Below are 22,821 nucleotides of genomic sequence, written 5' to 3' on the forward strand. Positions count from 1 at the left end.
TGGGCAAGTTATTCAAGCAAGTGGTTGTCAGCCAACTCCAGGCATTCTTGCATGGTGCAGATTCTCAAGGTCCATTTCAATCAGGCTTCAGGCTTGACCTGGGAATCAAGATTGATGAGAGAGAGCTCAGGGGGTGTGAGCCATTCTGTCATTCTGTGGGACCTCTCAGTGGTACCCTTTAAGGGTACATTAACTGGCACCCTTTGGATAGGCTGTCTCAGTTGGGTGTTGGAGGTTTGTTGCTATATTCCAATTAGTCGGCTTTGCTTTATGGCAACTCTGTGAATGGCAACCCTATGAATTTTTAACCTAATGGATTGCTATGATTGTGCAATTGCTAAAAATAAAAATAAACTCAGAGGAAGTGGTTAGGGCAGGGAGGCCAGTGTGAGGAAGGCAGAGGCCAGGCTAGAAGCAGCACCATCACACTTTTGAAGAGCTGTGTGATAATCATTGGGCCCAAACAGACAGGCCAAAATAAAGCTGCTTAGGATCACTTTGAATTTATGCTGTTTAAATGACACACACATCTTAAGAGGCCAGAAGCTGCCCCAAAGCTGCGCTCTAGTGCTTAGGACTGGAGTGTGGCTTTGGTGCGGCTTCCGACCTCTTAGGATGCATGCAGCATTTAAACAACATACCCCCAAAGTGACCCAAAGCAGCTTTATTTTGGCCTGTCTATTTGGGCCCATTGTCTCCTATCCCATATGTTTGCATTTGGATCTTTTGGGTTATGCATGATGTCTGTAGAACTCTAATTTGGCACAGCATTTCAAACGTTTGAAATTTCTTCTTCCTGTCAGCTTTCTTCACTGTCTAGATTTTCACAATCTTGTGGACAATAACTTTCACTTTGGTATTTAATGCTATATCTTAGACCTGACCTTCCAAGCCTTAGTCTTCTGAGGTACTCAGGTGGACATGCCCACGGAAAGAGGGTGGCTCTGTTGCTTCATGTAATGAATCCATGTTGAATTTTATGGGACCCATCCAAGGTGCTGAACACAGAGTAGAGCTTGTAAAACTCAGCATGGATTCACTGTTCTAAAGCTATGCACTCACTGGCTGCCTCTGCAGATACTGAATTGTGCTCCTGCTTCAATTGCCACCGCTCCCATGATCTACACTCTAATAGCCTCTCGTTTAGATTATTGGAATAGTTTTAGGTGGCGTTACCCTTAAAATGTTACAGAAACTTCAGGTCAAACAAACAAAAATGAAAACAGCTTCATTTATATACCGCTTCATATTGAACTAACAGTGTCTAAGCAGTTTACAACTGTAAGCTAATTGCCCCCAACAATCTGGGTACTCATTTTAGTGACCTCGGAAATGAAATGAAATTCTTTATTATGGTCAAAAACCAGCATAAGTGACCTCGGAAGGATCCAAGCCTGAGTCGAGCTTGAGCCCTTTTGCTGCTATTGAACTCGCAACCTTATGGTTTTGAGTGAGTGGCTGCAGTACAGGCATTTAACCACTGTGCCACCAGTCCAAGGTACTGCAGCAAGAGTGCTGATGGACTAACAAGAGTATAGAAAATTTACTAACTCTCAGAATTTTCCAGTCAGTAAAGGCCATGCTGATGTGGGATTCTGGGAGCTGTACTCTGAAATGTAAATTTTCCAAGCTCTGGACTGACCTCTGCATCATATTATGCCTGTACTTTGTCATCTATGTGAGCTTCCATGTTGTTTTGAGGCCCAAATCAAAGTCCTAGTAATCACTTTCAAATTCCTAAATGACTTGAGGTCGAGCTATGTTATCTCCTCCTCTCTTCTCATATATGCCTACCAGGTCCCAGTAATGATCTTTAGGAGCCCTCCTTCAAGTGAGATGAAACAGTTACTAAGGAAAGAGCCTTTTCAAAGGTGGCTTCCTGGATCTGGAATGTCTTCCACAAGGAAGGTGGGCTAGTACTTATCCTCTGATCATTTTTGTACCATGTGGAGACAATTTGATTCCTTCTTGGGTTACCAGTTGTTCAGTTTCAGTGCTTTTAGATTATACAGTCGCCCCTCCAAGTCCGTGAACTTGAAATGCGTGGACTTGGAAATCTGCGGAGGGGCGACCGCTATTAATCTTAATGGGGTGCATGCCCACACCTCATTCAAGCCTATGGGCTTGAATATGTGCAAGACATGTGCAAGATTTCGAACTCATGGGGTTTGGAATGAACCCCTGCGAGTTCAAAGGAACAACTGTATACTACTGCTAGAAATGTAGGGACTGAAGCAAAAAGATTTTTGTTGGGGGAGGGAGCAGAATTTTTATTTGTGGAAAAATGATCTGATTTTGCCCCATCCTCTAACTCTGAGTATTAGCCATCACTATCCTGTCCTGTTTGGGAAACTGACCCATTTGCTCCTGAAATGCTGCCTTTTGAGTCTCACCATTCCCATGTGAGTAAATGGGTACCTTGACATTAGGAACGGAAAGCATTGCCATTAAAAATGTAAAATATGCTGCAAATTGTATTTAACTGCCTTCCTTCTGCATTCAAGAAGTCCTGGCAATTTCTATAATCTGACTTGCCGAATGTACAATGCTCTCTTTATAATTGTGCAGCGTGACTGAAATATTAATACAGTCATAACATGATTTGCTGTAATTGCCTGGCATTCAAGACTCTCTCTGTCATTTTATCTGAATCATGGAAGAGGGGGAAAAAAGATACTTCATGCATCTTTCCTCTAGGTGGCAGCATTGTGCTATCTAAGAAGCCATCCTTTGCAAAACCTCAAAGCGCATCATGACTTTAATCCCCAATGTTTGTTGCTTAAGGTTTTTGCTGCTTTTCCCTCTCCGATGTTAATTTATCAGTAAGAAGTATAAATAGCACGTTAGAGAACCAGGGAAGTAATAATAATTCTTGCAGGAGCTGCCTGACTCTATTAGCACCTGCAAATGACAGGGAGCGAAATATGAATTTAACATGTTCCATCTTTATGGGTGTGTGCTTTAAACAGCCAGCTGGGCACTTTGGCAGCTGCAAAAGCAAATAGCATGAAAACAAGTTACAAGGAACAGCCTTTGCAGGAAGTAAAGTGAACCATTAGAAGAGGCAATTGGTCAGATTATTTCATTTTCTCGGCTTGAGCCAAACAAGGACCGTGTTTCTACTTGCCTCTTTGGCTTCGGTTTGCCCGTAAAAGATACACCCCTTGAGCTATCGGAGTAATGTGTGATGTGTTTACGTAGGGCACAATTCCCTGATTTAAGTTCTCATTTCAGCTTGAAGCCACACCCCACCCTAGTTTTCAAAATGGACATGGGGATGAGAGAAGAAAACACATGTATTCCCATGCAATATGGAAGAATAAAATGCTGCTATGAAAATTGGTGATCATGTTTGGAATTGTAGTTGTGGTTGTTGCCGTCAAGTCAACACCAGCTTATGGCAAACGCAGGTATGGGAGATGGCTAAGTGCCACAGTCATCACCTGTCTTGCAAACTCAGGTCTTGCAAACTCATTGATAGAATCAATCCAGCTGTAAATGTGGTCTTCCTCTTTTCCTACTTCCTTCCACTTTATCAAACATTATTGCCTTTACCAGAGAGCAATGTCGTCTCATGACAATGTTTAGGATGCAGCGGTGTATTTGCAGGGAAAACGCCATGTGTGGCCTTGCACTCATTTTAAGGGGCTAGGTAGTTTCTTCCCAACTGTTTTTAATGGTATTTGCATGTGGGAAGCTCAATATTGGTAGCCAAGTTGTTATTAATTTTAACTACTTGCAGTTTTAAAAAACACACAATGAAAATACAACACACTGCATTAAAACAACCTCCTCCTCTTCCTCCCACTTTTAGATAGCTCCTTTAAAGTTCAGACTACAACCTGGAGCATATTTGGCAGCCACTGACAAGACAAGTTCCTTTTCCCAATGACCACGCTACATTGGGATTCCAGTATGAACGATAACTTCATCTCTTGGGTATCATAACGGTAATGAGTTTCAATAGCTTTTATAGTTATACTGGTGTGTGGCCTCACTAAATGGTGGTAAGGGGATATCACATAGTTCAAGTGCTGCTATTGCTTCATTCTCTGAGATGGATGGAAGGGGAGCATGTTTAAACTACTGTAGTTATTTTTGAGAAATAGGAAAGGAAAAGATGACATTTCTGAAAAATGTATCTATAATGTCAATGATGTGGGGTCCCTCTTCAATTTACAACTGTAACTTATTACTACAGTTAACTTTCCAAACTCGGGTTACGGATGGCTTCACCATGTTAATATTATTTCTTCTGAGCAGTAGCTTTTCGAGTTCAGCTCCTTCCTCACCCTCCTGACCCCACCTTATATAACAACATTGTTCTTGCATTGTAGCTCAGGGAACACCAAGGGGTTGCTGTGAACACACTCCGAGAGTTCCTATTGCCACAGTGAAAATAAGGCTATTTCTCTTTCTTTATTTTCATTTGTCACGAGGAGTGCGTGTGTGGTTAGCCTCAGCAAGTTCAAATATTTCCAAGCCAGAAATACTATAAATGTTCTCAAGCCTGAAGTCTCCTCACCCCTGACTCACAGGACCTAATTCTCCATTAAAACACATAACATCAGCTCAGTCTCCACACTTGCCTTTACAGCAAGAGAGGAAAGACACACACACAAAGGATTAGAATGCAATATCTGAAGTCAGGTTTCTTGAGGATTGTGACTCCGTGCTATAGCTTTATTTGCCCTTGGCACTGAAGTCTTCTGAACCCTCACTGCAAGTTTGAAAGCTGGTTGCTCCCTCCTACATTGGAAGATTGTTTAAAAATTCCTAACCCACCATGGAGGTTGTTTGTGAGCAGAGGAAATGAGAGACGTAGGAGCAAGTTTGGGGATGATTAAAAGCAATAAAATCTCAGGGAAAACATAAGGCATCTCCATCAGCATCATTATATAAAACTTGCAAAATATTGAGCAGCTATGAAAATTGCTAGAGGCATGTTAATTAGGTAATACTTTGGGAACAATTCGCTCCTAGAAGATATAATTGGAACAGTTTCATTGAGGAACATTGGATCTTATTATTCCAGGGGTGAACATCAATATTAGAAGCTTTTAAGATTTATTTATATCTTTGGAGAGATGCCAAGAAGGAGGAAGAGAATCTCCTCTTTTTCACTGCTTGGAGAAAATCTCAAATAAGAACTACAGGAGAACTGTGTTATCATTAGTATGCATCCGCATGGCAGAAATAATCCGGTTTGATACCACTTGAATTGCCCTCGCTCCATGCTATAGAATTCTGGGAATTGTAGTTTATTGTGGCACTGGAGCTCTCGGACAGAGAAGGTTAAATGTTTCAGAAAACTGAAGTTCCCAGAATTCCATAGCACTGAGCAATGACAGTTAAAGTGGGGTCAAACTACGATTAATTCTGCAGTGCAGATGCCACCAAAGACATACTGTTTGTGTCTCTGTTGACACTGGTACTAAAGATAATTGGACAGTTGGCGTTTGAAAAGAAGGGTTGCTTATAAAAGTTTGTCTACTCCACCCTCCTCCTGATGACTTAACCTTATATAACAACAATATTTTTATGTTGTACCTTAGGAAACGGCAAGGGGCTGTTGTTGATTCTCAGTGAATTCCTATTATCACAAGAAAATAAGACAATTTCTCTTTCTTTATTTTCATTTGGCATGAAGGGCAGAGTGTGTGGTTAGGGCCAAATATTTCCAAACAAGAAATACTGTTAAGTTTTCTGATATACAGGAACTCTGTTTTTGAGCAAGGAAGAAAGTATCTGTGAATTGCTTAGTAGCACCAACAATACTAAACATCGCCCAAGCCATTTAATGCAAATTATCATGTCAGGTTGGGAAAGAGAGAGATTTTGCACTTGCATGAAGAATTGGGCAGAGGATATAGGATAATGAATGTAGAGAACTATATTTACCATATGCGCCTCATCTGATCTAAAAAAAAGAAGGGGGGGAGAGTAAGTATCTATGGTGCCTCATTCCTCCTGTTAAATCCAATTTAGAAATTGCCATATGGTTCCTTGCTGACTCTGGATTGGCCATGGAGAATTCTTGCACATTTGGAGCTTTCTTGTTAGAACTGCACTGTTAGCAGCTCATGAGCAATTTACATCTTGAATCTGATGAATGAAATGGCTGGCTGATACCACAAATCCTTAAAACAGTATTGTTGTGTTACATTAAAGACTTGGTTAATGTCGCCCATTTTGAAGCTGTGGCAAAGGGCTGCCCAAATGTGCATTGCAGCTGAAATGTGCGAGAAACACAGCTGCTCTGTCGGTTTCTGAATGGCATGGCAGAGGATGGCATGTTGGCATTTTGTCACTGCTGACCTATTACAGATGAGAAACTAATGGTCAAAAGACAAATAAGGTCATTCAAAGGCACGCTTGATTTGCAATGTTTTAGATCCACACTTTCCTCTTTTGTTATTGCAGATTTTTTTGTAGTTAATTTCTTTTTCTACTTTTTTTTAAAGGTATCATTTGGTGAGTGAATTGCTTTCTCTCATGCATACATATCAATTATTCTGGCCATACTGTTTATTGTAACACTTCACATGAATTGAGGGAAATTCCAGGTGTGATGACTTTGCCAGAGACCACTATCAGCCAGAATTGTAAGGAGAGAAAACACAAGATAATGGTTCTGATGCGTACAATGAAATCTAATAAACAATATGGCTGTAGGAGTGGGGGATTTATATCATATTTTTTCAAAGGTATGACATGTAACAGGAGCCAGCATGGTGTAGTGATCTGACTATTGAACTAGGATGCTGTAGACCAGGGTTCGAATCCCTTCTCAGTCATGTAAACCCACTGGGTGACCTTAGGTGTACTCTCTCAGCCTCAGAAGATGGCAATGACAAACTCCCTCTGAAGAAATTTGCCGATAAAACCCCATGATTGGGTCACCATAAGTCCAAAATGACTTGAAGTCACACAACAACAAACAACAAATGACATGCAACAAGTCTGGGAACAGAGTTTGATTGCAAAATATGCATTAATGTCTAGACCAGCTCAGTAGCTGCAGCATTCTGAGGAAATTAGACAAGGAGGTTATCTGTACTACACAGCAATAGCAGTCTAATACTACCTTAATTTTCATGATTTCATCCTATGTAGTTTGGTGAAGTGTTTAGAATTCTCTGATAGAGAGTTCTAATCCACTCCCTTCAACTACAGCTCTCTGGAAGTCATATGTTAGTACCTAATCTAAACTACAAATCCCAGGATTCCATAAGACAAAACCACAAGCCTTAAAATGGTATCGAACCTCTACAATCTGTGCAGTGCAGCTACCTTCCAAGTCATATTCTCACTAAATAGATTTGAGAATCCCCACAATCAAGGAAGACCGGCTGACTTCCTCAAAGGGCCAGAAAGTGAGGGCTCAGCTTTCCTGTCATCGCTGCCATGAAGCAACTGCTGAGTCATGAACCGGTTCTGAAATATTAGAGCTGGGTTACCTCTGATGATTACCGTTTGTTTTGACAGCCAGGCTGGCTTCTCTCATTCTGAGCAGTTTAGACATTGTCAGATTAATTTAATGCACCATGTCGCCGTAATTATCTACCGTTTCCACATCACTTTCTGAATTATAGATTTACATAGATGAAAACATCAGTAGCCCGTTTGTCAGCTTCTACACGTCTGGCAAGAAAAGAAGCCCTTTGTAGTGCTCCCTCTGAAAAGAGGCTGACAGAACAATTAGCCAAAAGGAGTAATCAGAACGGAGACAGAAACTTGTCTGACCTTCCAATAAGTTTTGTGCACGTCGCTTTCAACTTTTTGTTTTAACTACGCATCATGCTGCAAATGTTTCTGCAAGGAGGATGAGACATCAGCTGGTAATCTGTTAGTGACACATAGAGGTGTAACTGGAGACTACATTTCTGCAGGTGCTTTTTCTAGACCTTGAAGAAGGAGCAAGGCTGACACCCCAGTGTGCACAAACAATATTGCTTCCTCTGGCCAGCCACTGATTATCTGCTGGGACACAACTGCATTTGTTCTGGCTGCTATTGAGCAAGTAAGAGAGCAAGGAACACCTTATGCTGGGGATGGAGCATTCTCCTTCTTTCCTTGGTTCCCAAAAGCACCTGAAATGAGCTTGGCTTGTGTGGGGTGGGGAAATATCCCTGGCAGTCCCACAGTTGTTGTTGTATGCCAAGGAAAGTGCTTTGGCAGATGGAGGAACATCTGCTGCTCTGCCAGCATGGTGTAGGATCTTCTTGAATTAGTTGGCTTAAGTGATGGTGGGCCCATTGACTTTCTTGGTAGAATTTTGGGGCTGTAAAGATTGCTCTGAAAGGGTGATCTGCAGCTCCCCGTTTTTACCCCACACAGAGGCTGCACCAACCAAATGGTGTGGCCTCTGGGAGGCATAAAAAGAACCCGCTCCTGGAGGGTTCTTTCTGTGTCGTGTGTGGGGCACCATTGCCGCCTCACGCACACTGATGACATACGTGCGGTGAGGCACCATTTGGACGCTGTGCCACATGTACATCATCATGGTGGCCTCCATGTGGATGGGGGTGAGCCATGATGGTGCTCGAACGACATGGTAGGGCTTGAGAGTGTGTGGATGCTCTGCTCTCCCGAGTTCTAAAAACAGCCCCAGGCCAGCACTTTGTGCCAGTCTGCACCGGGCTTTTGTCCTGTAGCTGTTGCTGCTGCTGCTGCTGCTTCTGGTTGTGTACTTATACAAGGCTATGGCAAACCTATCATAAGGTTTCCTTGGCAAGATTTGTTGAAAAGTGTTTTGTCTCTGCCTACCTCTGAGGCTAAGAGAGTATGACTTGCCCAGTGAGTTTCCATGGATAAGCAGGATTCGAATCCTAGTCTTCAGAGTCATAGTTCAATGCTCTAACCACTCTGACCCACACACGGAGAGTATCTGGGCTGAGTAGAAGAGGCAATGTCAGCAAATTGCCTCCTGATTTTTAGGGCTCGTGCACTGCATCCTTATTATCCTCGATTGTTTGACTTATGGACCAAAGGAATCAACATATTTTGAGAACTGTGTTGACTCAGCACTATGCAACATATGTTTGAGGCTGGGGTGGCTTGCATAGTAATAAAGTTTAGACAGCCCATAGCTCATTTTTATTATGACCAGCACTAGAAATAAACTATTTCCCATTCCAAGCATAGCACATTTAGCAGTATGCCAAAAGGGCAGATGCTTTGCACTCCCAGTCTCACTAGGAGCTCGCACTCTCTGTAGTCCAGAAGCCGCAGCACAGATATGCTGTGGAACATGCTGAGTAACACTGGAATTTTAAAAGATGTTAGCAATTATGTTCCAATAAAGCTCCATGGAAGTTTTAAAAAAGGTTGAATAGTTTGCAAATTTGTGTAGCCTTCTTGAATTGTACAATGCCTTGCTGATTTTACCTTGCTTCTAAAGAACTTCAGAGTGGATTTGTGAAGTCAGACCAATGTCTATCTAGCTCAGTATCCTTTCCTCAGAAGTGGAGACCTTGCTACCTGATCACTGTCCTATTAGATTTCGGGGGGGGGGGGGCAGCTCAAAGCATAGGGGAATACCTGTCTTGTGCAGTGTAATGTATTATCTTTATACATTGGCATGCTGTGGCTTGCTTGACAAAAGGCTAGCCAGCACTGGAACAATGAATGAAAAAAAGACTGATGGGCTAGAGAAAATACAGCTGGAGAGATTCCAGTCCAGAACACCTGAACTGAGACACTGTACCAGTTTTTGCTCTCCTGAACAAGATGATTACCATCATGCTCCCAGAACTAAAGAGAAGCAGATACAATGTCCTTCCAAATTGTTCTAAATAAGTCCTTGTGATAGAGTTCCTTAGGTTTTGCAAGATCTTGTGTAATCCCATGGATGAACCATCTGTCACTCCTAGTCGACCTTTGATATTGCCTTGATATTAAAAGGAAGATTTGTTCATGTAGCCCCTGGAAGTGCCCTTATATGCAAACAATAGCCTGCACAAATGGAGATTTGGCAGACTTGGGAGCACTATTACACATACACGAGATAGGTCTTTCTGAGGCTGGAATCTGCATAATCCCTTCATACAGGTGTGTGATGGAGCATAATGCATCTGGCCAAAAAGTTGGGAATCAAAGGATTACTCATTTCTTTTCACAATTATTACCGAAATAATTTTGTTGTAGAGAGAAAGGTGTTATTAGCACTTATTAGCAAAGGGTGTCAAATATACTAGGTATGCCACTGTAGCCAGTGAATGCTTAGCTTGAGGCTGTCTTCTCACACATCCTCTTCTCATTAGAAGTTACATTTTAGGATGTCATGGAAAAGAAAATTGGGCTGGCATCAGTCTCTACACAACTTGCTGATTTTTAATTTTTGTTGATTATGTTTGACGTTGAGATACATGTAAATGTGGCTGTACATCATGTTAATGCTTATCCAGCCCACCTCCCTGTCTTCCAAATGAACCTGGGGCCTCTAAAACAGAACAGAATTTGACCAGAACTAGAATTAGACCAGCCTCGGTTGTGCTCTTTTAGGTTATGTGCTTCTCAAGACTGATATTGTTCATGGTGATATGATACGTTTGCCTCATGGTTGCTATAAGTCAGAAATGACTCGAAGGCACACAACAATAACAACAACAACAACAACAACAACAGCAACAAGAAGTATCTGTGATGTGTCATTCTGGGTAGTAGTGGGGGTATTGCACAATTAAGTGTTCCTGTATCTAAGACATTTCCTAAACATAAACGTAGACCTCAGGGATTTTTCTAACCTGTTCTTGATACAGTAGTTTTACTCTATGTAAAAGGCAAAGGTAAAGGTAGTCCCTCGACATGAATGTCGAGTCACAACTGACTGTAGAGGATGATGCTCATCTCCGTTACTAAGCTGAAGAGCCAGTATTGTCCAAATATGAATCCAGTGGTCATGTGGCCACCATAACTGCACCGAATGCTGTTACCTTCCTACCAAAGTGGTACCTATTTATCTACTTGCATTTGCATGTTTTTGAACTGCTAGGTTGGCAGATGCCGGGACTAGTGACAGGAGCTCACCCCTTCATATAGCACTCAAGCCTTGAACTGCCAACCTTCTGATCGTCAGAATTGGTGTCTTAACCACTAAGCTACTCTTTAGTCTATGTAGGAATGCATTTTTCACAGAGGAACACTATTATGCAATCTCTCACACACTCACCAAAGTCTGAAGACTTTTGAGTGTATTGCCAGGTGGCGACCTGTTTGCACAGAGAGCTTCTCTCATAATTTGAGCAGTGCACCCTTCTTATCAAAAATCATGTTACACCCAGAAGGCCTTGCAAAGAAAAGCACAAAGAAAAACATATTTGCTTTAAGGCTTGCTGGAGAGCTTCCAAACTTGGTTTTCCCCTCCAGACAAGTGAGGAATAATGGCTCATACCATGGGCAACTTGTGACCTCATGCAGGAGAATCAGAATTGTATGAAGTGGCTGATGCTTTTAAGATTGGCCTGAGTTGACCTGTTGGCAGGTAAATGGAGGTGTATTTGAAAGCTGCCTTTAGCTTGGGGCCACCTAAACTGAGAGTGATGAACTCATTTGCTCTGTGTGCAGCAATGGGAAAGAGCTTTGCTGTGTTAGCTGTTCAGATATGGATGAACAATGTGTAATTTCCTCATCTGTTGCAAATATATTAGAATGAGAGGAGCAGAGGTAGCCACAGAAGCTACAATTAACCATTCAAGCTTACAGACCAAGAAAATATGCTGATAAGGTATGGGTAAACCTTTTCATTTGAACCATATGTGTTTGTCACTGTCAGAACTTGAGGGAAGTTTGGGATATGTGTAACCCAGAGAGTTAGGAGTCCATGATTCAGATAAAGTGGCCATCTCTGTGCTTAAATATGCACAGAGCAGAGACTAGCTACTGTGCTCATGCACTAGCAGTTCCATGGAGTAAGAAGAAATTCTATGCTAAATGTTCATAATTTTGACGGAAAGTGCCCTCCACTGAGCCTAGCTAATGGTATAAATAACAGCAACACTTTGGATCAGCACAGACTGCCAGGATGTCACCATTTTGATCTCTTATCATGTTCTACTACAGCGCTTTTATGTTAGGAACATTGTAGGAATTTTAAAATGGTGACGCTGGGAGAAGATGAATTGCTTTTTAAACACAAGGAGGGGGTTAGGCAGGAATCATCATTATATCAGTGCCAGACCAGGGAAAGTCCACTATCTACACTGTTTTGCTCACATGGGGCTTATTTCGACTGGAGGAATAACTCGTGTTCTGATTCGGCCCTGCCCCTCAAAACAAATAGATTCCAAAAGGCCCCTTGTTCCCACTATGAAAAAGGGCCTGTTTGGAATCGATTTTTCCCATTGGCACACTTGTCATTCCCATTAGGGAAGACAGAGCAGCCCTTCAGCCAGTGCCCCCCCCCCCCGACCTCTTTGGAAGGTCCTGACCAGACCCACTTTTGCTTTCTTCTTTCCCAATGTGCCTTCTACTCACCTAGCTCCCAGAGGCTCCAGGGCTGGTGGGGCCTCCAGCATTGCTGTTGGGCCTCAGTGGCTTCCACTGCAGTTGGCGGGGCTTCCAGCTCCGCTGCCGGGCCTCTGCAGCTTCCACTGGGGCTGGCGGGGCTTCTGGCGCTATCAGGCCTCCAATGCATCTTGGGGGCTGGCAGCACTTGCAGGGCATCCGGCACAGCACTGGGCAAGTAGTGGCAGCATGGGAGCAATGCCGGAAGCTCCGCCAGTCCCACCAGCCCCGGGGGAAGCTGCAGAGGCATGGAAGGAAAGAGGGAAAGGAAAGGAGGAAGGTAGGAAGGATGGGAGCCGGGAGGAAGAGAAGGAGAATGGGGGATTCTTTTTTTTTTTAAAGCAAAACTAATTGCAAAATCAGTAGAATGGCCTAGCAGCTACTTGCCTTTGCAAGTAGCTGCTCTGCCAATCTATCAATTTTGCAAATAGTTTTAATTTTTTTTAAAAAGGACCCAAAACCGTGGCACTGTGTGTGTGTGTGTGTGACACCCCTTTGCCAGTTGCCCCTCCCCTTTGAAAGAATCGACCCTTATCTGGCATTCCCACTTTTTGGATGCAGGTTGGGATCAATTCTTAGCAGAAAAACCACTAAAAACGGCTACCAAAATACCCCGGGCCTTTGGCATTTGTTCCACTTTTTCCCCATTGGAATTGATCAAATGAGGATCAGAATCGATTTCCAGTGGGAACTAGGGGCATATAGCACTAATCAGGATTCCAAGCTTTTGGTAGTGGGAATGACCACATTCTTTCTTATACCTATGCTGCCATGAACACAGAGCCTGGAAGTAACTAACTGAAATATTAGTTACAGTGGGCCCTTGGTATTTGTTGGGGTTTGGTTCCAGGGTTCCTCCCTCCCCATTGATTCCAAAATCTGTGAATGCCTAAGTCCCATTATACTCAATGATGTAGTAAAATGGTGTCCCTTAAACAAAAGCAAAATCAAAGGTTTGCTTTCGGGTTTTATTTTTTTTGCGGGGTGTGTAATTTTCAAGCTGTAGATAATTAAATCTGTGGATGATGTATTTTCAAGCTGTGGAGGACTGACTGTAAAAGATAATATTCTTTGAAAAACAGATTTAAAACTACCTTACAAACAGCTTTAAAGCAGTTTTAAGGAACATTGGCCAATAGACTTGGCTGCCTGCTGGAAGCTCAGGAAAAATGGAGCCAATCTGACTTCCCTGTTGGGAGGGAAGTGCACAGTTGAGGTGCTGCTACAAAGAAAGCCTTGTCTCATCAACCAAGATTTTCAGGGCAGTGAGAGGTGTAGGAGATTTTATCACATGGGAACAAACTCCCATCCTTAAAGTGTGCTAATCGCATGATGGGGGGGGGGGGGAGATTATCACACCCCTGTGCACTTATCCTATGCTTCTGCCTTCTGGAAAGAGTAATGAAGCCGTCATTGGGTATTAGCAAGGATATGATTATCTTTTGCCCGATTGCGTGATTAGCATGCTTTAAGGATGTGAGCAAGCCGCCTTGATCCTGTCTGATAATCTCCACTGAATGCCGAAATTCTATTTAAGAAAGGATCTGATATTTTTTTAAAAAATAATAAAACAAAAAATGTACTCAGGGCTTGAACAAATCAATAGACAACATCCTGCATTAGGATACATAGGATGAGTTCCTTCACTGGGAGATCCCCTGCCAACCCATCTTCTCTCTGTTGCTGCTCCCCTCCCAACATTGCCATTTCTAAGGCTGGTCGAGAGCTAGGAGAGCAGCAGTGAAGTATCCAGCTATTTTCCTGCAAGTGGACACGGAGAAATAAAGTCATCACCAGGACCCCAGGAGGATGCCTGTCACTGTGTGTCTGGCTATTAGAAAATAGCTGGATGCTTCTATGCCCTTCTCTTCCTCTCCTCCAGCCAAGAAATGGCCATGTTGTTGTGGCTGGTGAGCTGCAGCAGAGAAACTATAGGTTATTTGATAGGATGTAGGTCACTATGCAGTAATCACAGAATTCCAGCTTCCATAACAACCAAAAAGTGATTTTGTTTTACAGTGGCACAAATTAGATTGGGAGGTCCTGCAGGTTTCCTTTGTTGTATAGTCGGCCCACCATATGCACAGAATCTTTATACACAACCATCCACAGCTTGAAGATACTAAAAAAAAATGTAAATTCCAAAAAATATACCTTAATTTTGCTATTTTATATAAGGGACACTATTTTACTATGCCATTGTATTTATTGGGACCTGAGCATTCACGGATTTTTATATCCACATGGGTGCCTGAAACCAAACTCCAGCAGATACCAAGGTTCCACTGTACTTCACCTGGTCAGACGTTTTTCCAATGCTCCCTGCTCTCTACTGTTCACTCCAATGGCAATGAGAGTATCCACATAGGAAAGGTGAGTCTTAGAAGGTGGGGATCACTGTCCAAAGGAGGAAGTGAATTCCTTCATCTGAAGTTACCATAAAAAGACAGCATATGCAGATGTAAGTTGGACTCACACTAACAAGATGTTGGCCATTATTTCCTGATCAAAACAATTGACATCACATGTTTTTTCTGAGAGTAGATGGTGAACAGTGTCTCTCCTGAAATCACACATCTAGTTCCTGCTTTTCGCATGTGGTGTCTGAAAGAGATAATTTGGATATTTTTGCAGCATGCACCTTGTCACATTTTAATTGTGCTAATTATAAATGATGAAACATAACAGTTGAAGCCTTATGTTTAGTTTGAAAAATTCTTTTGCAAATTCATTTTCACAGAAGTGAAGTGCAGTAAACCTCTTGCCACTGTGACACCTCACATTTCTGCCAAGACTTGGAGGGATTAAAAAAAGAGTCATAAAATAGTGTTGTGCTGAAACCCAGTGAGCTGCCTGCAAATTACTCTTTGGCATGGAAATGCGCTTCTTGTATAATACAGAAAGACTGAAAATTATGACATATGTCAAAGAAAGGGAAAACAAAATGATGCCTTGGTTTACTAAAGGTTGCAAAGTATACTTGTGTGTTATACTTGATAGAAAAATGTCACACTAACTTCTGACATGATATTTTAATTCACAGTAGTTCTGGGGAAATAGTGTTCTGTAAAAGAGTTCGGTTCAGGTAATACTACCATACAAATAATGGTACGATTATGTTGGTATACATGGACTGATGCTGCTAGTCCAGGGACAGAAAACTTGTGGTCCTAGAGATGTGATTGGACTTCCACTTTTATCAACCCTAGCCAGCAAAGCCAAGAATGAGAGATTATGGGTGCAGCAATCCAACAATGTCTGCAGTTGCCCACCCCTCTGCTAATTCATGAGTTACAGCTACCCAGAGTTCAGGTTTACCTAGGATTGCCATAAGTTAGAAATGGCTTCAAGGCAAACAAACAGCAGCAACAACAACATGTTCTATGCAGCTTTCCTGCATAGAAGGGTCAGGACAGGAAACAAGTCCAAGTCAAGAGGCCCCAAGAACTGGATGCTGAGGGGCATAAAGCAAGAAGCAGCTGTGGTTTGGGGGGTGTATGTGGAGAAGTAAAATGGTGGAATCTCTATCAAATTGGATGCTCATGTTTAAAAAGGGTAATATGAATGTCTAGTTATAACCGACTGTAGGGGGTGGTGCCCATCTCTGTTACTAAGCCGAAGAGCCAGCATTGTCCAAGGAATGCTCTGATAGTCAGGTGGCCAGCATGACTCCACTGAATGCTGTTACTGTCCCACTGAGAAGTGATACCTATTTATTATCTACTTGCATTTGCATGCTAGCTTGGCAGAAGCTGAGACTAGTGACAGGAGCTCACCCCATCATGCAGCACCTTGAACTGCCAACCTGCTGATTTTGCAATCAGCAGAGTCAATATCTTAACCACTTGAGCCACTGCATCCCCATGTTTAGATGTCAGAAAAAGACTACCTACGTAGCACAGGTATAGCAACCTGATGCGACTTTAGCTGTCATGGTCCAACCCTATGGGATTTGAAGAGAGCTCTAATGAAATATCCTGAACTATTGCATTAGAGTTGTCTCTTAGGCTACAAATCCCAATATTCTGTAGGATGGAGCCATAGCAGTTTAAAAGTGGTATAAACTGGTATAACCACAACACAGCTACATATCTGTTTATGTAATTGTATTGCATTGATTTTAATGCATTGAGAGTTATGTGTTCCCAGTTATTGTTATTATGGGCAAATGGTCTTTTCCTAGCTTCATATCCTCCGGAAGCATTGGACTTCAACCTACATCACCCCAGAAATTAGGAGAACACCAGGCAGGGGAAGGCTGATCTAAATTGTCTCATTATCAAGACTGTGGCTGGAGACTCATTGATCAGTTCCCATTAAAATGGACTCATTGAATCAAGCATTGCATGGTGGGTCACCATATCAGGAAAAGCTGGGATATCAAAGAAACAAACACACAAAGAAACATATGGTAAATCATATTGATTAAAAGTCTAATCAAGCTGCGCTGACAACAATATATACGCTGTCATTTTATTTTTCTGTCTTTCATATACTCAGGTTCAAGCACATAGTGTCCAGAGCAAAGAAAGCCAAACTTTCTTTCTTTCTTTCTTTCTTTCTTTCTTTCTTTCTTTCTTTCTCCCCCCCCCCCCCCCCCCATTGAATGCACCTTGGGAATGCAGTAAGATCAAGTTCAGCCTATACTCAGTGTTGAAAAAAACCCATTTGCAACTTTCTAAGTGTTGCAGAAGTGCAAAAAACGACTCTTGCAAATTGAGAAAATCCTATTTTTGGTTTTAATAACTCTTCACTTCATATAATCCGATCTGTGAGAAGTCTGAAGTATTCACACGTTGGGCCATTAATTAATTGGCAAGGAATGCTATTTTAGGTGTACTAATGCTACCTTGCCTAACTAATTTTGCACAAAGAGGAAATCTGGAGTAGTTAGGCTCAGTGCTAATATTCATATTCCACATTGGAGGAGGAGAAAGATGAGAAAGAGGATGAATAGAACGTCAAAGATTCAAGCTTTTTATCTGATAGCAGTATTTGAGTTTGGCATTTGACACATTTTGGTTAGGAATGAATTGCTGGGGGAAAAGACTGGCAAGAATGCCACTAGGAATGACTAAAAGCTCTGTTTCATCAGATAGAGTCAGAAACCTGCATTGGTTCCAGGGACGTAGCCAGGATTTTGGGAAGGGGGGGGTCCAGACTAAGTGCCACCATTTTGAGAGGCTAAGAGCCCCCCCCCCAGACACAAAAAAGGGGTTGAGCGTTTACATTAAAATGGCACCACTTGAACTTCCGTTATGGCTCCGTGCTGCTATGGAATCTTGGGATTTGTAGTTTTGAGAAGCTGTTTGGCCTTCTCTGTCAGGTGCCACAACAAACTACAAGTCCCAGCATTCCACAATATGGTGCCAAGGGCAGCTAAAGTGGCATCAAACTGGATTATTTTTTTCAGTGCAGATGCAAACTGAGTCCTTCCTCTGAAGGCGTTTACATCAGATAAATTCAGCTCGATAAAGCAAAGCGCAGCTGTTCAAGCAATGAGTGGCAGCCACTCTGTTCGTGCTCAGAGACACTCTGCTCATGCTTTGAGACATTGCATTCCAACTTCTGAGCTGAGCTAAGAACCCAGGCTGCATCCACACAACATTTCATTCCGACTTCCAAGAGGGATTTTTAATTCCAACACACACACACACACACACACACTCTACATACACACATGCACACAATTTTTAATTCCAAGACTCATCTATCTGTCTGTCTGTCTGTCTGTCTGTCTGTCTGTCTGTCATAATTTTAAATTCCAAGACATTATACCTTCCTTTCTTTTTATAAAAAACAAACCCCTTTAAGAGAATCCTATTTTGAGAGAAAGGCAGGGTATAAAATCAATAAATACAAAATTATTGTGCAATAGTCCATCAGTGCATGGCTTGCATTATAAGACTTTATAACTTTAAAATGTTATACATTTAAAAACAATTAAAATCACAGTAGGATCAGAGTGCTATAGAATCATGGAATCATAGAGTTGGAAGAGATCCCAAGGGCCCTGAACCAGTCCAACCCATTCTGCCATGCAGGAACTCCCAGTCAAAGCATCCCCAACAAATTATGTAATGGAGGTGTCCATTTACATTGTAGAAAGATATACTATAGATTAATGCTATGGAAAATCACCACCTTGAGTCCGTATATTGGGAGAAAGGCGGGATTTAAGAAAACAACAACAACAACAACAACAACAACAACATTTGGGTATTGTAGTTTTGTGAGATATTTAGCATTCATTGTCAGAGAGCTCTGGTGCCACAACATACTACAAATCCCAGGATTTTCCATAGCATTAAAGTGGTGTTGAACTGGATTATTTCTGCAGTGTGCAGCCTTATTAGACTGCAGTTCCCAGCAGTCTGTGGTGCTGCTGGATGATGGGGCCTGCAGTCTAGCATTGCCTGGAGCAGAGCCATAGGACTCCACAGCCCCAATTCATCCTCTGGCAGAATTTTGGGGAAACTCCTTTAAAAAGGCAAAAATAAGGAAAATTAAAAACTCCTTGCAAAGTAAAACCCAGAGGTCTTCCAATGGACTTTGCTTCCAAGGCAGGAGGGCAGAGAGGCCAAGACCTTTAGATTGATTCCTTAGGTTAATTAATTAATCCTAGAATCCTAGAGTTGGAAGAGACCCCAAGAATGGCCATCCAGTCCAACCCCATTCTGCCATGCAGGAACTCTCAATCAAAGCATCCCCATTGATATGCTGAAAAGGGGCCAGCTAAGTGTATTTTATTTTATTTTTATTTTAAAAATGAGAAAAAAAAAACAAGGCTGGAAGGTGCAGAAAAGGGCCAAGCCTCGATATCTGGACCCCAGAACATACTAACTCCCAGAATTCCATAGCCAAGAGCCACAAAAGAGTTAAATCGCTGCCAAACTTGGTTATTTCTTGAGTGTGGATGCAGCCTGATGCAGCCTCCTGTCCCTCCCTCGCTCCCTCTCCTCCAGGGCTTTTTGGCCCCTCCCCTCAGGCCCCGCAACAGACGTTTAGGGGCGGCACTTGGTTTGTCTTTTCCCCTTTCCCTCTCGGAGCTCCGTGGTTTTAATGGTGAGGAGGAGGGGGGGAGGAAGGAGCTTAAATGCCCCCAGGGCCTGATGGGGGGGGGACCGGACCCCCCAAACCCCCCCCCCCTGGCTACGTCCTTGTTGGTTCAGTTCCAAACCTCTCCCACTCTCCAAAGGCAGCTTCCAAGAGTCAGACCATGCTGTTGTGACAATTTACCAGCAGGTGATTGAGTGGAGAAAAGGAGAATGCATCCGGGCAGCACCCAACCAAGAAATATAACATAATCTCAGATAGGAACGTCAGGTCTCTTCTCCCAGTTGCACAACTGCATCCAGGTAGTGCTTGACACCTCCTGACACCCCCACAATTCAGTAAATGATTGTAACATCATGCTTTGGAGCTGCTGTAGGGAGGATGTTCCACAAGGAGGTATTAAATACCTATTTTGCAATTTCTGTAAAAAATGCATGTAACCCCAGGTCATCCTACATCACCAATAGTTTCCATCCCAGCAACTATCTCAAGCAGCCCTCATTCTCTTTCCAACAGTGTTTAGTCAAATGCCTCTGCAAAGCATCAAAGCAAGGCGAGAAGGGATGGTTCATCCTGTTGTTCCTCCATGTGGCCCTCTCCAGTATTTGGTAGAAAGAGGTCTGCTGCCTTGGAATATGTTGGTAACTTTATGGAAAGTTTATGGAAAGCAGACAATCTTTTAAAAATCCCATCTCAGTAGGGCTAACACTTTAGGTAGAGTGAGGCAAGGATGCCAATCTGGCTTTACTGCAAGAAAGCAGTGGCAACACCTAGCTTCTCCTCTTGAGGTCTATGGGCGTTCTCAAAATGGAAAAATGTCTCCAAGAGAGGATGAAGGCACAGCCAATCCGAAACTAACCTTCTGCCCTAAGGTGTGGTAAAGGATGTTATCATGTTGCCCGCACTGAAGTAAGAGTCCATACATGGAGAGCAGTGTATGTGTGGTATTTTGTCATTTGCCTCAAAATAAATAAACGAGGCTCTTGTGTGACCAGATTCCAAGTGAATTGGTTGTGTACTGCTACCCCTGGTGTAGTGTACGTCAATGAGCCAATAAGCAAATTGCTGCATGGTGCAGAGAATAAGATGTCCAGATCCCAATATTAGAGTTTATGATTTGAAATCATCCCAAAACCTTCAACATTATCCCAAATATTATGTGCATTGCTCACACTGAGTTTTGATAAGAATGTAACAGAGCTCAGCATTCTGAGGGAGGTGTTAGCTGTACCCACCAGCATTGCTCCCATGGAAACTTATGGGGGGGGGCAATATTCAAATATCTCTGTGATTAATTCTGTTTGTGATGATGCACATAATCTTATGAAAGACCTGTGCAAAGGAGAGCATCCCCTCCTTAGTGCTCTGCCTTTTTCCATTGATAGCATAAAGCTATAGCAAGGACAGCCATTCTCATGATATTAATAATGGGATTACAGAATCAGGTCACTTAGAAGAATAGAGCTGACTCAGTGAGTGTACAGCAGCACGCTGAATGTGGAGATTAATTTTTGGGCAAGCTAAATACAAATCTCCTGCTTGCACTCTTGTTGCTGAAGAGTAAGTGGCCCCCTTAATAAGAACTATTTATAATGCCAGCAAATGCCAGCCTTCCATTTCCTTATTGATGTAGGCTTTCTAATAGGGGTACAAATCTTTTGCCATTATTGTACTGTGATGGCTGATTTAGTTACTGCCTCCAGGCAGAAGAATTCAGTTGTCCTTTCATAGGCAATTGTATTGCCCTGTGAAAGAATTCAGGGAAAATTCTGTTCAGCAATAAGAAAAGAGTAAGCCGGTCTTCTATTGCCATTGTTTTTGTAAATTAGAGAGCTTGGGGTGCCCTTTGCATGAGGAGATCTTTGGAAGTATGACAGGTGCATCAAGACACCTGTCAGTGGACCCAATGTGGTCTTTCAAAAGTGCCTTGTGAGCTGGATGAAATTAAGTGAAAAAAACAGAGGCTCTTTCAAATTCAGCTTTATTGCCATGGCTTTATCCTATGAAATCCTGGGACTTGAAATTTAGGGCAAGGTATTTAAAATGATCAGTTAGAAAGCTTTAGTGCCTCAATGTTGTTAGATGATCTCGAGTCAACTCTGACTCATGGCGACCCTCTGGATGAGACTCGTCCAAGTACCCTATCCTCCACTGCTCTGCTTGGGTCCTGAAGATTCAGGCCGATGACCTCCCTAATTGAGTCTAGCCATCTGGCACATAGTCTTCCTCTCTTTCTGTTGCCTTCTACCTTTCCTGGCATTATTGTCTTTTCTAATGTGTCATGCCTTCTCACAATGTGTCCAAAGTACAATAGCCTCAATTTAATCATCTTGGCTGTCAGGGAGAGTTCAGACTTGATCTGTTCAGGGACTCATTTATTTGCCTTTTTGGCTGTCCACGGTATTCTCAGCACTCGTCTCCAGCACCACATCTCAAATGAGTTGATTTTCTTTCTATCCTCTTTAATGTCCAGCTCTCACATCAGTACATGGTGATGGGGAATACAATGAACTGAACAATTCTAAGTTTAATGCTTGGTCGTATATCTTTATTTTTAAAGATTTTGTCTGTTTCTTTCATATGTACAAAATACCTTTTTTTGCACAAAAATAGTTTCTATACACTGATATGATTTAAAAGCCAAAGTACTCCACATACAAAAATAATGTTTTTGTATACCACCCCCAATTTTGGATACAAAGTGGGCCTCTGGAAACAGGATTTATGTGCAGAAAGTGCCTAATTTTCACCTAAAACCAGTTACCAGATGCCCATATGATATTTTTAGTGCTATATTGCTGGTTTTTAGACTTTGGATGTTCCATATTTGAGATATATTCTTCCTCTTTACTTGGGGAACAAAGTGTAGGTTTTGTTTTTACTCGATATAAGAGAGAAATAGCAAAAAAGACCCTAGGACATCTTTATCATCTGCTATAACAACTGTGGTAGAGCACTAGATAATTCAGCTACCATTTGAAACTGTGTTCATATTGGTATCACCTGGATTATGAATGGCAGCAAGTTCTCCTTCATGAAGGTGTAAAGAAGTCTTCTTGATTTAAAGTCTGAAAACCTTTCATGGAAGTAACACTTAAAAAAACCCAATAACCCACCCATTACTTTTTTGAATAATAAAGGACAGCATCAGTTTTTGGAAATATTTTAAAAACAATGGCATTGATTCTAAAATTAATTAATTAATTAATTAAAGTACAACTAATGATGTTTCAGTAGGATTACTGGAGGGGTGGTGTG

The sequence above is a fragment of the Sceloporus occidentalis genome, unplaced genomic scaffold, assembly GCF_023333645.1.
Source record: "Sceloporus occidentalis isolate IW3139 unplaced genomic scaffold, rSceOcc1.0.p SCAF_5, whole genome shotgun sequence".
In the NCBI taxonomy this organism is placed as follows: Eukaryota; Metazoa; Chordata; class Lepidosauria; order Squamata; family Phrynosomatidae; genus Sceloporus; species Sceloporus occidentalis.